Source organism: Protopterus annectens, chromosome 1.part0 (genome assembly GCF_019279795.1).
Source record: "Protopterus annectens isolate FY-2018-M chromosome 1.part0, PAN1.0, whole genome shotgun sequence".
Classification (NCBI taxonomy): domain Eukaryota; kingdom Metazoa; phylum Chordata; order Ceratodontiformes; family Protopteridae; genus Protopterus; species Protopterus annectens.
In genome coordinates this window covers 1,760,215,851-1,760,232,478 of record NC_056725.1, presented here as the reverse complement: position 1 = coordinate 1,760,232,478, position 16,628 = coordinate 1,760,215,851, and the positions used below count along the sequence as shown (strand labels likewise).

The 16,628-nt window shown below is 37.6% G+C and overlaps 2 protein-coding genes across 4 annotated transcripts in view; one reads left to right on the top strand and one right to left on the bottom strand.

Annotated features, from left to right (window-relative positions):
- MBOAT1 (membrane bound O-acyltransferase domain containing 1) overlaps window positions 1–16,628 on the top strand; it is a 1,680,446-nt gene that overhangs the window by 1,073,811 nt on the left and 590,007 nt on the right. The gene's annotated exons all lie outside the window — the stretch shown is intronic.
- LOC122799819 (probable arginine--tRNA ligase, mitochondrial) overlaps window positions 1–16,628 on the bottom strand; it is a 461,760-nt gene that overhangs the window by 225,714 nt on the left and 219,418 nt on the right. The window lies entirely within an intron of this gene.

Genomic DNA, 16,628 nt, shown 5'->3' with positions numbered 1-16,628 from the left:
AATCAACTGAGGGATGCATGGCATGTAAACACCAGGATGCACGCTCATAAGGCAGGAGCTGGGTGCGCACTCCTCTGGGCACCTCATTATTTGCAGAAGCTGAAGAAAGGCTCAGGCCAGAGGCAGAGCCCTTGCTAATTGAGTGCGAGCTCAGTGCACATGAGAAGCGTGTGTGTGTGTGTGGGGGGGGGCATTAGGCAGACATGTCTTGGAAGGCTGTATTTGGGTCTACCCTCTGATTCTTAAGCCTTCTGACAGGTCTTGGGCAGAGATTTGGATTTGTGCATGGGACCCTCTCACCTACCTCTTTGCCATGATCCTTCTATCACGATCATCATCCTGATAGCAAGATATGCCAGAGGTTTCTCCATCTGACATTTGTGGAAGGCAGAGATGAATCGCTAGCATCTATGGCACTGTTTCTGCTTCTATCCCAAGCAACAGAAACATTATTATTGTGGGACTGACAAGTGACTTGTCAGCCACATATGTGCATGTTTAGCTGATTAGCAGTATTTTACAGCACCTACTTTATTATATAAACTTTGCTAAGAAAAGGATCAGTACACCCACTACATGACTAATGAAATGATACGCTGGTGCCTCAAGATGTCTATTCTAGACCAGCCATATCTGTAAGCTGTATTTCCCATTAATAACATTTGCAAAGGGTACTGGCTCCACACTTGACATTTCCTTAGCTACTTTTAAAGTAGAGGGATTAACGGGGGTCAGCACCCTCCTAGAAATTATACTAACAGAAAATAGTCTGCGGGTATGGCTGTAGTGATGTGTAATATGCAGTTCTTAACTTACACTATCCAGTTTTAGAAAGGTAGGTAAACTAAAATAACGCCAGCTTCATCATGCAATGAGTGTAGAAAATTAGCTTTGTATCAGGATAAAAATCCAAAGTATGTGAGTGTCAGAAAATAACTCTGGTGGGGTTCAGGTGAATGACACCACAGCATGACAGAACACATTCACCCTTAAGTACATGAACTTCTAAGAAAAAATGCCAAAATGGAGCAAAGAAGAGGACAAACTGAAATGCAGGCCATCAAGAATTATCAACAATTTTGGATCTTTTGAAAGTATAAACTCCAAAGAGCCGGTAATAGTAAATAAATTTATTTAATTCACACTTTCACAGAATACTTAGCCTTAATGGCATAAAGATGTTACTATTTTCTAATTTATTAATTTTATTAAAAAAAAACTTCTCATCATGTAAATGGCAATAAATTTGGTTAGATTTTTCTATGAATTTTACTGTGAAATGCCTGCTGCGTTCGTTGTCACCAAATGTGTGTCGTCAAAAGTTAACTGGATAAATGAATATACAGTGTCCATATTACCCTCTATTATAAAAAATAAATCGTCAATAAATCTACAATAGAAAAAAACATTAAATTTTTCTTTCAAAACTTTGAAACAGTCCAATTTAGTAATCTTGTTCAAACATAAAGAAATTATTTTCTAAAATAATCTCCATAAATCTACATAAAACTAAAATGATGGAATTGGAGAATAACCCTCAACCCCTTCATCGTGAGGAATGCAGGAATATAAACTCACTACATCCATAGTAAATATAATGTGTTTCGATGCGTCAAAAATGTTTGCACTTTTTCTTTTAGTAAAACTTTTTATTTTTTCCAAAAAATGCCAGGAGTCCTTTATATAAGATATATTTTCATAAATCACGGGTCCTAATAATGCATCAATAACAAGGGATATACCCTCCATTATTGAATGTGGAGATGACACAATCAAGCGTAATGGTGGATCAAGAATGTTTTTATAAAATTATATAATTTAATATTGATCTCACTGGACATTAGTGCATCATATAAATGTGCATGTACAACTTTAAAACTTTTTAATATAGTGTGATATCAGTGTTGTTCAATAATTTTAACATGGCCAAACTATACTGGTCATTTCCCATAACAACTATGTTAGACCCCTTATCACTCTTCATGAATCTTAATTTGCCTGAAAGTAACTTCAAATTAACCAAATGAATATTAGACTTGAATAAACACTCCATATCCTTAATACATACGTCTTCAAAAGTCTTAATCGTATGGTGAAGACTAGGTGCATAACAGGAAGGTTTACAAAAATAACCATTACGTTCAGGAATATCATGCATTAGAAATGACAGATTTATTTTCCTTGTATATTTTTTTAAATCAACTATAGTTTTGCTAAAGTCTGCCCTTTTTTTGGGAATAAAATTCAGACCATAATTAAGAACTTTCAACTCAAGTTCATCAAAAGAATGTCCAGATAAATTGATAATACTAAAATTGTCAGAATTGTTGTTGTTATTTAACATTCGTCCCCGGCAATTCGACCTAAAAAAAAGCGACGTCAGAATAGAACTCTTCTGATTCTCCACTTCAACACCTTTCTTTTTATTTTTTTGACTTACAAGTGATTCAACGATGTCATTAGGTTTGTTAGTTATTTTATTGGTGATAGGAACATCAAACAAGTTCCTGGCTGCAGAATTAAACATGTCATTACTTGTAGTTTGTCTCTCCTGAGAATCATCTCTTAAGATGTTTAAGCAAGAAGAACTGGTAGCTACTAATGGCGGAAATTCAGTGTTATAATTGCCAGAATTTTTGCTATAATTGGTTCCTGAAATGGTCCCCGAACCAGTTTTCTTTGACAAAACAGTTGAGTGATTTGGTTGAACAAATTTATTAACTCCAGTTCGATGTGAACTATGGACAGATTGTCCATGTGAGAAACCATCACGATTCCTCAAATTGGGAGCAAAATGACTATAAGCTGTTCGATTTTGGTAACATGCTATGTCTCTCTCCATTTTAGATTGTTTTCTGTTGGTTACTAATTTGGAATGTTCACAAAGCTCTTTAGAGCATGCACATGTTCTTTTAAAGCTGACTCTAATTCTTTAATGTCATTAATAATTAAGGACATTTTTTCTACATTGTTATCAATAAGTAATTGTAGAAAGCGAGTTAAAGAAAGAAATCAAGCAATCAAACATAGGATGCCCTATATTAATACCGTTAGGGCATTTAAAGAAGCGTAGACCTTTGGGGACTATCCCCATTTCAATACACTTCATAAAATAACAATTTTCCAAATCAAGAGATTTATATCTTTTTAAAAGTTTAAGTAATAAATCTCGCTTAGAACTCACTAAATTATCATTGTTAATCTTTACATTTATTAAAAGGATTATCACTTTAACAGTCCAGCACAATTTGTATAGCTACCCTTGTTGGAATTCATCATGTTTCCTGAGCTATCGGTGGTTCTTGAATCAATAAAAGCTGGTCTGTCTGGAATAAATGCTGCCGGTGTTATCCTTGGTTCTCCGGGAACAAATGGTTCAATTTGTCAGATTCTTTGTCCATCCTAGATGTCGGGTAGAATGTACCATATATATTCAAGTAAAGTATCGTCCGCCGCTTCTGCCATGGGTCAAGAAACCAAACTGATGAAAGCACAAGAAGAAAAGCTAAAAACAGTTCAAGCAGTATAAACAATGATTTAATTTTCAGAATACAAAAAATACCAATGCTAAAACTCTTTAAATAGCCATTCCAATTAATCAATTAACAATGAATGAAGCTTAAAATATTCAAAAAACAAAACATAAAGACTCATTTACGAAAAATAAGCCTTTAAATCAATACCTAAAGTTTTATTAATATTTAATTTACGATCTTTTAAAAAACATTTGACATTAATGCTTTCGTTTAACCCTGGGTAGATATCAGACCTTAATCTAATCTGCCACAGGCATTCTCTTTGCTCAATATAATCTTATCTGATGTACATTTTTCTAAAATAGAAAATAAGAACTTATTAAAGCTGGTACATGTAATGGAATGCTTATACAAGGCATTGTTGCTGTCTTTAGCCTTAATGGCATAAAGATGTTCCTTAATCCTGGTAGCTAAAGATCTGGTCGTCATGCCTACATAAAATGCAGGACAAGATGAACAAATACTGACATAGACAACTCCTGTGGTGTTACAGTTCATGAAGTCAGAAACTTCTATAATTTTATTGGAAGTGACGATGTCAATAAAAGGTCCTTCTGAAATATACCTACAAATTTAAAATTTATTATTATAAAATTATTGAACAACACTGATGAGTATGAATTAGTCCCCTATCACACTATATTAAAAAGTTTTAAAGTTGTACATGCACATTTATATGATGCACTAATGTCCAGTGAGATCAATATTAAATTATATAATTTTTGCCACATTGAGAAACCGAAAATAGGAGTTATTTTAAAACATTCTTGATCCACCATTACGCTTGATTGTGTCATCTCCACATTCAATAACGGAGGGTATATCCCTTGTTATTGATGCATTATTAGGACCCGTGATTTATGAAAATATATCTTATATAAAGGACTCCTGGCATTTTTTGGAAAAAATAAAAAGTTTTACTAAAAGAAAAAGTGCAAACATTTTTGACGCATCGAAACACATTATATTTACTATGGATGTAGTGAGTTTATATTCCTGCATTAATTATCTCACTAACAAAAAGTTATTCTCCAATTCCATCATTTTAGTTTTATGTAGATTTATGGAGATTATTTTAGAAAATAATTTCTTTATGTTTGAACAAGATTACTACAGACAGAAACGTGGAGTAGCCATGGGGTCATCTGCAGCTGTCGTAATGGCATGGTGGGAATTGGACTGTTTCAAAGTTTTGAAAGAAAAATTTAATGTTTTTTTCTATTGTAGATTTATTTTTTATAATAGAGGGTAATATGGACACTGTATATTCATTTATCAACACAGCCAATTCTCTGTCTAGTTACATTAAATTTACTTTAGGTGACATTGGCACAGCAGTTAACGCAGGCATTTCACAGTAAGATTCATAGAAAAGCAACGATATTTACATAATAGTGGACAAAAATATTCCAAGAGGGCAAGATGATATATTAATTTCTGAGTTAAAATTTATCATTGATTTATTTATTCAGCGTGGATATGAAAAACATATTTTAATTGATACAGCCTATGAAGTATTTAATAAACGATCTAACCAATTTATTGCCATTTTACATGATGAGAAGTTTGTTTTTAATAAAATTAATAAATTAGAAAATAGTAATAACATTATTTGCTCTTTGGATATGAGTTTAGATAGTTACAGAATCAAGAAAGTTATACAAACTAACTGGAAAGTGTTACAAGGTAATAGAGATTTTTTGGAATCTTTGAATATAATCAAAACAAAGAACAGGACCTTTATTGACAACTTCATGAATTGTAACACCACAGGAGTTGTCTATGTCAGTATTTGTTCGTCTTGTCCTGCCTTTTATGTAGGCATGACGACCAGATCTTTAGCTACCAGGATCATTCCATTACATGTACCAGCTTTAACAAGTTTTTATTTTCTATTTTAGAAAAATGTACATCAGATAAGAGGGCGGGAGATTTCAAAAATTATATTGAGCAGCATTAATGTCAAATGTTTTTAAAAGATCGAATTATTAAATATTAATAAACTTTTAGGTATTTTTAAAGGCTTATTTTTCAATGAGTCTTTTTTTTTTTTTTTTTTTATTTTTTTTTTTTTTCATTTCATTTAATGTTAATTGAATGGGAAATTTATTTATTTAAAGAGTTTTAGCATATTTTGTATTCTGATGAAGGTGTGACGAAAAGGAAATTAAATCATTTTATTTTACCGGCTTCTTTGGAGTTTATACTGAATTTTGGATCTTTACCATATTAATTCAATGAAGTTTCAGTACTACACTACCAAGAACAGAATTCCAGACATCTTCATTTCAGCTGGGAGAAAGTATCCAAGGCATGCTACATTACTTGCTACCTAAGTGCAGAAGCTTCTAAGGAATAAAATACCAAAAAAGAACAAAAGATGGATTGACCTTAGCTGCAGATTCACCAAGGAGGGTCTACAACACTAGACCTACACCGTCTTCAGCAACTGATAACATATTGAAAACAAAACCTCTGAGAGCAGCAAGCCACCTGTGACAAAGTACATAGTCTCTAGCTCTGCATGTCCTACATGCCAAAATCCCCTCTCCTCCTAAAGAACATATTAAAAACAATGTTTAATAATACAATAATGTGCTGCTTTGCATATCTTTAAGCAGATGCATGGCACCAAGCCAGGCAGCTCCCACCACGTTTTAGTGAAATTACCAACCAACCATGGAACAAGCCAGAAGCCAGCTTGTCTGTATCTCTGTGGCAAAAATATCTATCAGTGAACATGTTTAATTACTTTTAATTTATTCATTTAACTAGGAATGTAAACTGACTCACCACTGAACCCTTTTGTCCATTACACCAAGTGTGAAAGCAATAAATATATATATATATATATATATATATATATATATATATGGGTAATTTAATAAGCCAATCCAATGAGCATGGTTTTGGAAGGCTGTAAAAAACTGCAGTTGCCACAGGAGAAAAAAACATACAGATATAGGGAGAATGTGAAACCTCGACACAGTAATTAGGGGTCAGAACTGAATGCCAAACTACGAACATGTGAAGTGGAAATCTTCCTGACCAGTTTTCATAAATGAGAATTTACAGTGCAGAATCTGAGAAGCCCTTCAGATGCTGTTTTTTACTGCCCGCTGATGCCATACACTGCCCTAATGAATGAATACAACATTCAACCCCCCCAAAAGAAATCATGATTTCATAGTCCAAATGTTCCACCTACAAACACTGCCTCAGATGATATTTATAATCATGAAAAATATTCTTGTTGCTTACACTGGTCTATTACTTCTCATTGTCTGGTAACAAAGAAAAGCACATGTCAAACCATTAAAACCATAATGCAGTATGTTGATAGCACATGGTTATCTTTTACTGTAGTTAATCACTATTTTTATTATTAAAACATGAAGTGTGAGGCATCTAAAATGAAGCTGTAACTTTTGCAGTCTTAGAATCCGAAGCAGTATAAATAAAAAAGTAAAATCTCAAAATAAGATAAAATGCATTGTAATTGGCAATACTACCAAAATTGACCAAGGCATACTTTTGCTGGGATGCTATCATTTTCATTCTCCAAAATGGGGACTCTGCTGTTATATGTACAATCTCCAAACATACTACCTCTCGCATCAAATCAGACAACAGGATAAAGTAAAAAAAAAAAAAAAAAAAAACTCACATTCCCTTAACTCTCATGTTATCCAAAACTTGAAGTCAGTATAAACACTTTTAGTGGCAAACTATCAGCAGACACTATGATGAGTCAGTAATCCAAAAGTACTGCACCATCATAATGTGAACACTGGTGGTGCTTCAGTACATGGGTTCCAACTGCCACATTCAATCATTGCACCAAATTAGAGCTGATGTGTAGTGACTACTCCTCTTACCTACATTAGACTATTATGGCCACTTCTGGTATCAGGAACCAGTACTTGTCAAAACATCAAGACCATAATGCTACATGTTGCTTCTACATGATCATTTTCACCTGTGCATTTGTGTGGCAAAATTAATACTACTCCCAAGGCAGAACTGCACTAGTCCCCAACATACCTTGTGAAAGTGCAAAGACCAGCAACATGTAACAGTGTTTTACACTACTACAATATTCACATTTAAATACTACACCAAATGATACTCATAAAAAGAAGTTATGTACTCACCATAACGTTCCATGTATGTAGTCCATCTCACCGAACATTATTACGTGTGGGTTCGGAGCCGATCCTCAGCTCCGACTCGGCCGCTTAGAAAGCCTGAAAACTTCTGATTGGCTCGTGGCTAATAGGTATCCCATGATGCATGCGCACATTCCCCAGATCTTGTTTGCTACTAGTCTATCAGGATAAGACAGGAAAAAGGACAAAGGTCCGGAAGAATAAACTGTAATAAAAAGCGCCCTTGTGGTAAAAACCACTGTAGAAAAGGAAAAACTATATCCAGATCCTCCAGGAAGGGGGCTGGTGGGTGGATTCATAATAATGTTCGGCGAGATGGACTACATACATGGAACGTTATGGTGAGTACATAACTTCTTTATGTTATGTAGTCCTATCTCGCCTCCATTATTACGTGTGGGACAGCGTCCCTAGCATCTTGAATGGGTGGCTCACTGGAAGATACTTCTGAGTACCGTGGAACCAAACGAGGGTCTACCCCTGGATGTTAAATCCAATTTATAATGGGAAATGAATGTATGAGGGGTAGCCCATGTTGCTGCTGCACATATATTATCAATAGTTGTCCTGGCTTGGAAAGCAGCAGAAGTAGAGAAGGACCTGGTGGAATGCGCTTTAACTTTAAAAGGTAATTCCTTTCCCTGAGAACTGTAAATAAAGGAAATACAACTAGGGATCCAGTTCAAAAGTGTAACCTTGGAAACTGGCAAGCCTATTCTCGCCTCAACAAAGGAAATAAACAGCTGTTCTGATTTTCTAAATCCTTTGGCCCTGTGGATATAGAAACGTAGTTGCCTGTGCACATCCAATTGGTGGAATGTATACTCTGCTTTATTGGAGTGATTAGGGAAGAACACTGACAATTCAATTGTTTGGTTTAAGTGAAATTGATAACAGACTTTAGGAATAAAGGAAGGGTTGGTCCGGAGAGAGACCCTATCTTTGTGAAAAATTAAATATGGAGGTTTAACAGACAGAGCCTGTAATTCAGAAACTCGTCTGGCTGAGGTTATTGCTACCAGAAAAAGAGTCTTCCAAGACAAGAATTTCAACTGACAACTATGGGCTGGTTCAAAAGGTGGCAGAGTAAGTCTAGACAGGACTAGATTCAGGTTCCAAGGAGGAACAGGGTCTTGCACAGGAGGTCTTAACATCATGGAACCCCTAAGAAAGGATTTGCACAGTTTGTGAGACATAAGACTGGAATCATTAATCCCCACATGAAAATTAGATATTGCTGCTAGCTGAACTCGGAGTGTAGCAGCTGCTGAACCCTGGTGAAAGAGTTCTGAAAGAAACTCTAGAACAATAGTAATGGGAGATGTAAATTTGTCATCTTCTCTGTTGTGTGCTCATATAGAAAATCTCTTCCATTTACTATGATACAATTTTCTGGTCAAAGGCTTGTGAGAAGAGGTAATAATATGAGTTACAGCTGGAGACAAATCATGAAGCCTGACTAGTGACGGAACTGGAGCAGCCATGCCGCCAGTTTGAGTGTGTGGAGACTGGGGTGAAGAGAACCTGGCATGTGTGTCAGGAGGTCTGGTACTGGGTCCAGAGTCTATGGGTAGTCTAACAGGTGAGGCCTGAGAAAAGGGAACCAAATCTGACAAGGCCAGTAAGGAGTGATGAGGATCATCTTGCTTCCCAACAGCATTGCTTTCTGTATGACCTTGGGGATGAGTGGAAAAGGAGGAAAAGCATAAAGGAGTCCTGGGGGCCAATCGTGGACTAGTGCATCTCTTGGAGAGACTCCCGGAGGGGGGATGAGAGAAAAAGGTGCTGCATTTGGTGTTGATGGGGCTGGCAAAGAGATTGCAGCAGGGTTGTCCCCACTTGTGGAAGATCATACTGGCTATTTTCTGGTTCAGGGACCATTCGTGAGGTAACAATACAGCCCTGCTTAGCTTGTCCGCTATCACGTTGGAAGTCCCCGGGATGTGCGTTGCAATGAGAAAGCGTTGGGAAGAAATCGCCCAATTCCAAACATGCAGGGGCTCTCGACATAAGGAGTATGATCTGGTCCCCCTTGTTTGTTTAGATACCAGACCACCGACATGTCAGTCTGGATAGCTATCGTCCTTAGAGGGAGAAAGTCGTGAAGTGCTTGCAACGCTAGAAGCACCGCTCTCATCTCTAGGACACTGATATGCAGATGGGCCTCCTGCTCTTGCCATGTGCCTTGGACAGTCCTGCCAAGATAATGCCCCCCCCTCACCCTATCTGAGAGGCATCCGTGGTCACAGTGGCAACAGGTTGGTGCGGTACAAAGGGAGTCCCTGTGGTAAGATGACCTGGTTGAATCCATCAGCGTAGGTCCTTTTTGCAAGAATCTGTAATCAGAATCTGATGATGTAGAGGCAACTGCTGAAACAACCAATGGGATGACAGGAGCCATTGGAGTATTCTCATATGTAGTCTTGCTAAAGGTACCAAGGTTATGGTTGATGCCATAGTTCCAAGAAGCTGCAACACCACCTTCGCTTTGACTCTTCGAAGGGGAAGTATCCTGTAAATTTGTTGCACAAGATTCTGTATTCTGTCTGTAGGTAGTCTGGCTGTCGTATCGACCGTGTCTATGTTTGCTCCTATAAAGGTTATAGACTGAGTGGGTGAAATAGAGGATTTTTCCCAGTTTATCGAGATTCCCAACTGGGAACAGAGCTTGATTGTGGAATCTCTCGATTGAACTAGGCGATGCCTGGTGGTGGTGGTCAGGAGCCAATCATCCAGGTATGGAAAGACTTGGATTCCCTGATGCCGCAAATGAGTTGTGACTACTGCCATGCACTTGGTGAACACCTGCGGGGCTGTGGTGAGACCAAAGGGCAGCGCCCGAAACTGGTAATGATTGGCTCCCAGCCGGAAGCGTAGGTAGCTCCTTGATGCTTTGTCCATTATTATGTGGTAGTAGGCATCCTGGAGATCTATTGAGCACATCCAGCTGTCTCTCCCTAACAAAGGGAGTATGGATTGTAGAGTGACCATTCGGAACTTTAACTTCTTTACATACTTGTTTAACCTGCTGAGGTCTAGGATGGGTCTCCAGTCCCCTGTTCTTTTTGGAACTAAAAAGAACCTGGAGTATGTTCCGAATCCTACCAAAAGAAATAACAGCCAGTGAAAATAACGTTTTATTTTCTTCTTCTATTCTCTAGCGCCTCGGCTCACCAAAAGTCTTCAAGGAGTAACAGTTAACATCCATTCACAGTATATATACACAAATATCAAATCATTATATAATTAAATAATTAATTAAACAATCAATTATAAATCTAATTATCCAATTAAAAAACAATACATTAAATTACACTTTTCCAACAACATTCAGTATTTAACCCATTAGGGGTTAACGTTTGATATTTTAAAATAAAAGTCAACTCTTTCCTTAAAAGTTCATTTCTTATTCTACTTTCACTAGCTTCATGTCTAAGAACCTGTTCCAAAATAGTTACCCTTAAGCTATCACATTCGGAATTATGATGTTTTACAAAATGCTGCGCCAAGGGACTTTCCATTTTATTATTTTTAATGTCCCTTAAATGTTCCATGATTCTAATTTTGAACATTCTCTTAGTTTGACCCACATAAAATTTTTTGCAACCACATTGAATAATGTAAATAACTTGTTCTGTTCTACAACTAAAAAAAACATTAGATTTAAAAGTCATTCCATTAATATAAGGAAAGACATTTTCTACATAAGCGCAAATTTTACATTTTCCACATGGTGTTGTTCCTTTACTCATAATTTGTCCATATATTCTCTGTATAGGCTTTATAAATTTAGTGTGTATTATTATATCCTTAATGTTTCTCCCTCTCTTATAGGCAAACTTTAATTTATTTTTCATCAACTCATCTAGTTCTCTAAAGTTCTGTAAGAACTTCCAAAATGTAGAATACATCTCTTGATGTCTTCACTACATATATTAAATGTAGAGACCATGAAAATTTTATCTAGGTCTTCTTTATTATTCATATCTATTACCTTATTTTGTTTTTTCCAATGTTGAGGTCCCCTGTTGTATCTTTTATTAAGTATTTATTAAGTATTTTATTTCTACTTAAATTTATTAGTTGACTATCATATTGCCTTTTTATAAACATTTCTGTTGTATTCTTTATCTCCTTTAAAAAATCTTTTTCATTATTACAAATACGAGATATTCTTAAAAACTCACTATATGGTAAAGCTTCTAATGTATGCTTTGGATGACAACTAGTGCCCATCAAAAATTGGTTTAAACAATCAAACTTTCTATGTATACTAGTAACTATAAGTTTGTCTATAATTCCTTGTAAATTAATATCCAAGAAGGAAACATTCTCACCACATTGTATACCATCAAACTTAATATTGACCCTATTAATTTGTATATCTTTTAATAAATTTATCACTTTCCAATTTACCTCCCTTACACAAAAAAATCAAATCAATAAATCTAAAATAATATATCACATGTTTCTTCACAAACAAATGCATATAAATATATTCAGATTCCACCAATCCCATAAAAATATTTGCATACATGGGTGCAAATGCTGCACCCATGGCTGTTCCTTGAATTTGGTGGAAAACTCTGTCACCGAAATAAAAATAATTATTTTCTAAACAGAATTTCACCAAATCAGTAATGTAATGTGTTAGTGGTGAATCTCCCATCTGTTTATACAAAGCCTCTATTCCAAAAGCATTTCTAATATTGGTATAGAGACTTTTAACATCCAAAGTCAACCAGTACATATCTTCACACCAAATTACATTCTTGATTTTATTTAAAAAATCAAACGAATCTTGTATGTAAGATGGAAGTTTTTTTGCTTCTTTTAATAACACATGATGTAATATCACCCCTAAATTATGCAAAAAATAATTACTAGCCAAAACAATCGGTCTACCAGGAGGGTTCATCATATCTTTGTGTATTTTTGGTAAACAATAAAAATAAGCTGGGCTGCATTCTTGTATATGCAACTTATTTTCAACACCCATTTCTGACCAATAACCCAATCTTAAGCCTCTAAATATTAAATGTACATAATTTTCCTTTGCTATTGATATAGCTTCTATGGGAATTACACAATATATAGACTCATCCTGTAGTAGGTCCATACACATTTTATAATATTGTGTATAATGCATAACTACAATGTTGTTGCCTTTATCTGAGGGCTTTACTATTAACTCATTCTGTTTAGAAAAATTCATCAATTCTGTCCATTCTTTTTTTGACAAGTTGAAATTCAAATTTACTTTATTTATACTATCTATTATTCCATCAACTTCAAAACCAACCATTGTATAAAAATTCTTAATCCCTTCATGTATAAATGGTGGCATAAATTTAGTGTTAGTTTTAATTGTCGACGTGTCTATAGTGCAGTAAGCGTTCAACTCACTAACACAAGACAAATATGAATCATTCATTGAATCACTACTGACTTCTAACACATCTCTATTCAAACTATGAGAATCACTTAATAAATTGCTAGAATTTGATCTTCCATCAACAATACAGTTAAAATAATACCACAGATGTAATTTACGAATAAACTTAAACAGTTCTATTTTACATTCATATTTTTTTGGCACAATTGTAGGTACAAATTTCAATCCATGATTCAAGACAGTATAAATTTCATCAGTGATAAAACATCCAGATAAATTAATAACTGTATTAACAGAGTAACAAAGGTCAGAGTTAGTACCATTTAGTCCTTTTGTTTTCGCGCCATGGTCGATATGGCCCTCCCCTCTGTGCTTCCTGTTCCGTGTAAGTTCTTTTCTGTTGCTGTTGCCTCCCCAAAGATCTTTGGGGGCGAAAATGTTCAGAAAAGAAACAGTCATCCACTGGTGATGGCAACGGTGGAAAGTCACCATCCATATCATTTTCACTTTGTGCTCTATATACATATTTCACCTTATCTTTAGTTGTACTAACAGCTCTAGCTTGTTGGTTAGCGCTTTCATTAAGAGAACCTCTTTTTGAGCGTGACTGCTGATTGGATCCACCAAAAAAGGCTGTACCATTTTCAAAGTCCCGCAAGTCTCTTTGTATTTTATGCATTTTTTGTTCCATAACTTTGTTTTCATGTGTTTTTTTCTCTTGAATCTCAGTTAAACAAGATTCAAATTTAGCCCTATCTAGGGAAGTCATTAAATTAGTACACACCACTGAAATTTCTTTCTTAATATTAGAGAGTTTAAGAATGTCACATTCTATCAGAATTTTTAACCATTCAATAGAACAATAATGTGCTGCTTTTTCCCATCTTGATTGAAAGACTTTATCAGTCGCACACGTAACTATGAATGGTTCTGATGGAAATTTCACTGCTCTTAAGCCTCTAGGTACAATGTTAAGATCTAAGTACCTCTGCAGGCTTGTATAATTGTAATATGTTAACATTTCTTTGTTCCGAATCCTGTCTGGTCTGTTGGGACCTTTTGGATGACTCTTTTTAATAGCAGCTTTTCTATCTCTATAGCTGCTTGATCCCTGTGATTGGGTGGTACATCTGGGATCCTTTTGGGAGGGCGTGGTGGAAGGGAAAAGGGTATAGAGTAAACTCTGGTGATAATGTCTTGTACCCACTTGTCTCGAGTGACATTTAGCCAAGTTTCTGGGTACAAGGACAGGCAACCCCCACTGGCTTCAGAGACACACAGTTGGGTTCCACATAAGGAACACTGAAAGGGACGGTCACGAAAGGAATCGTGACCCCCCCTGATTTTGTGGGCCTCCCCTGTCTCTAGGGTGACGTCTACCATTATTTCCTCCTCCCCTGCCTCTGAAGGAGGAATCACCTTGCGTGTCCTGGAAAGATCGCTGTGATTTCTTGAACCACATTTTTCAGCTCTTCTCACCTTTAAGGTAAGGTCTAGAAGGAACGGTAAAACGGACTCCCATGGCAGAGAGAGTCTTTCCTTCCTGCTCACACCTGATGAAGGTATCTTTCACCTTGGGTCCAAAAACAGAGGATCTGTCCATGGGAGCATTGGTAAATGTAGACGTGAAAGGCTCAGCAAAGTTGCATAGATGCATCCAGGAATGTCTCCTTAATGAGACTCCTGAACCTGCTGCCCTACTCGCACCATCAGCTGCGTATGAGATCAGCCGCATGGAGGAGTTAGTAGCCACCTGAGCAGACACTATAGGTGGGACTGCTTCAGTAGAAGTACCCTGAAGAGCATCTCCTAACTCCTTTAGGAGAGATCTCTGAAGTCTCATAAAATGTGATAGATAGTTCAGCGATCGGAATGTAAAAGCTGCTGAAGAGAAGATATGCTTCCCGTACTTATCCATCATTTGGGATTCCTTATTAGGTGGATGGATAGAAGAAGTCGTCTCTGATAGCTCCTTCTTAGTGGCCGCCGCCACCACCATGGCATCAACAGGTAAACCCTTGGATAAATACTCTTTGTCTTTAGGGGCGGAAAGAAATTTATTCGGCCTCCTGGGGACCGGTTCCACGGCATCAGGAGTCTGCCATGCTTTCTGACTCACAAGATCCAGTAATTCATCAAATGGAGGAGACACCCATGAAGCTGAGGGTTGAAATCCAAAAGCCTTCAGGTACACTGACTCCTCATTACAAGGGGTAATGGTGGGCCAGCTGCCTCTCTGCCTGAGGATCTCCAAAATGTCTGCACAGGAGACGAATTAGGGGACCCCTCTGACTCATCGAGGTCAGTGTCAGATGTGACAGACTCATCAGGGGAGTCTACATGCTTTCTCTTAAATGATCTCTTCCGAGGGGGCTCCTCAGCGGGGTCTTCTGGGGAGGTCTCGGAAGATCGGGGACCACCCAAATGGGGGTCCTGAAGCTGTGAGTCTCTACCATCTTGGGGGAGAGAAGATGCTGAGATCGTAGTCGGCACTTGAGGGAGTATAGCATCGGTACTCCTACATGGCAGGGATGAACTATCCAACATGCTCCTCACCTTCACGAAGACCGATTCCTCCGGCTCTGAACGACGCCCCGGCTCTGAGGAGAGCGTAAGTGCCAATGGCTCCAAAGGAATCAGCTCAGAGAATGATGCAGGGTCTGAGCTCACTCGGGCCAACGCACCTAGAGAAAGACTCGGCACCAAAGAGGTTTGGTTCCAAGTGTCCCCCTTGGGCCCGACTGAAGAGCATCGGACCCTAAACACTTCGGATGGTGCCGACAGTGTCGGAGTGGAGCTCGGCTCCGGGACAACCACCCGGGGTGCTGGAGCAGAGGACACCACTTTAGTCGGTACTGACAACATTGGCTCCAAAGGTCCAATCTGGGTTGGAGGAGGAAAAAGAGCAGAATCGGTAACAGGAGTCGGTTCAGAGACAGAAATGGTCGGAGCTGATAAAAATTTTGGCAAGGCCGACAACTTAAGGAGTCTGAGCACCATTCTCTCGATGTCTTCTTCAGAAAAACTCCTGGAGGATCTGGAGGACAGTGTGGGAGACCTCGCTCTCTGCAATATAGGCGATTTTAGTGTAGGGGATTTTAGTGTAGGGGAGACCGGTGGAATGTCTGTAGACTGGCTCCGAAGAGGACTGCTAATGATCGGCACCAAAGCACTTGGTGCCGATACTGCAAGGTCAATGTCCAGAATCTTGATCATCTCCGAGCACAGTGGAGCCGAAGAGACAGAGGCCATCTCCGATTTAGGTAACTTCTGTGGAGGTTCAGAGACAGAAGTTGAGGCTGGAGAAGGCCTTTTTGAGGTCTTGCCCTTATCTTTTTTTTGAAGACTGCAACCTAGCAGAGGAGGACAAACTGGCTAGGTCTTACTCGAAGGAAGGTTTTAATATGCCTTTTAGAATCAGCTTATTCTTCCATTCCTGGAGCACTCTAGGACTAAAGGAATGGCAAAAGAGACAAGTCTCTTGAAGATGTATGGCCCCTAAACAGTACACACAGATGCTGTTCATCA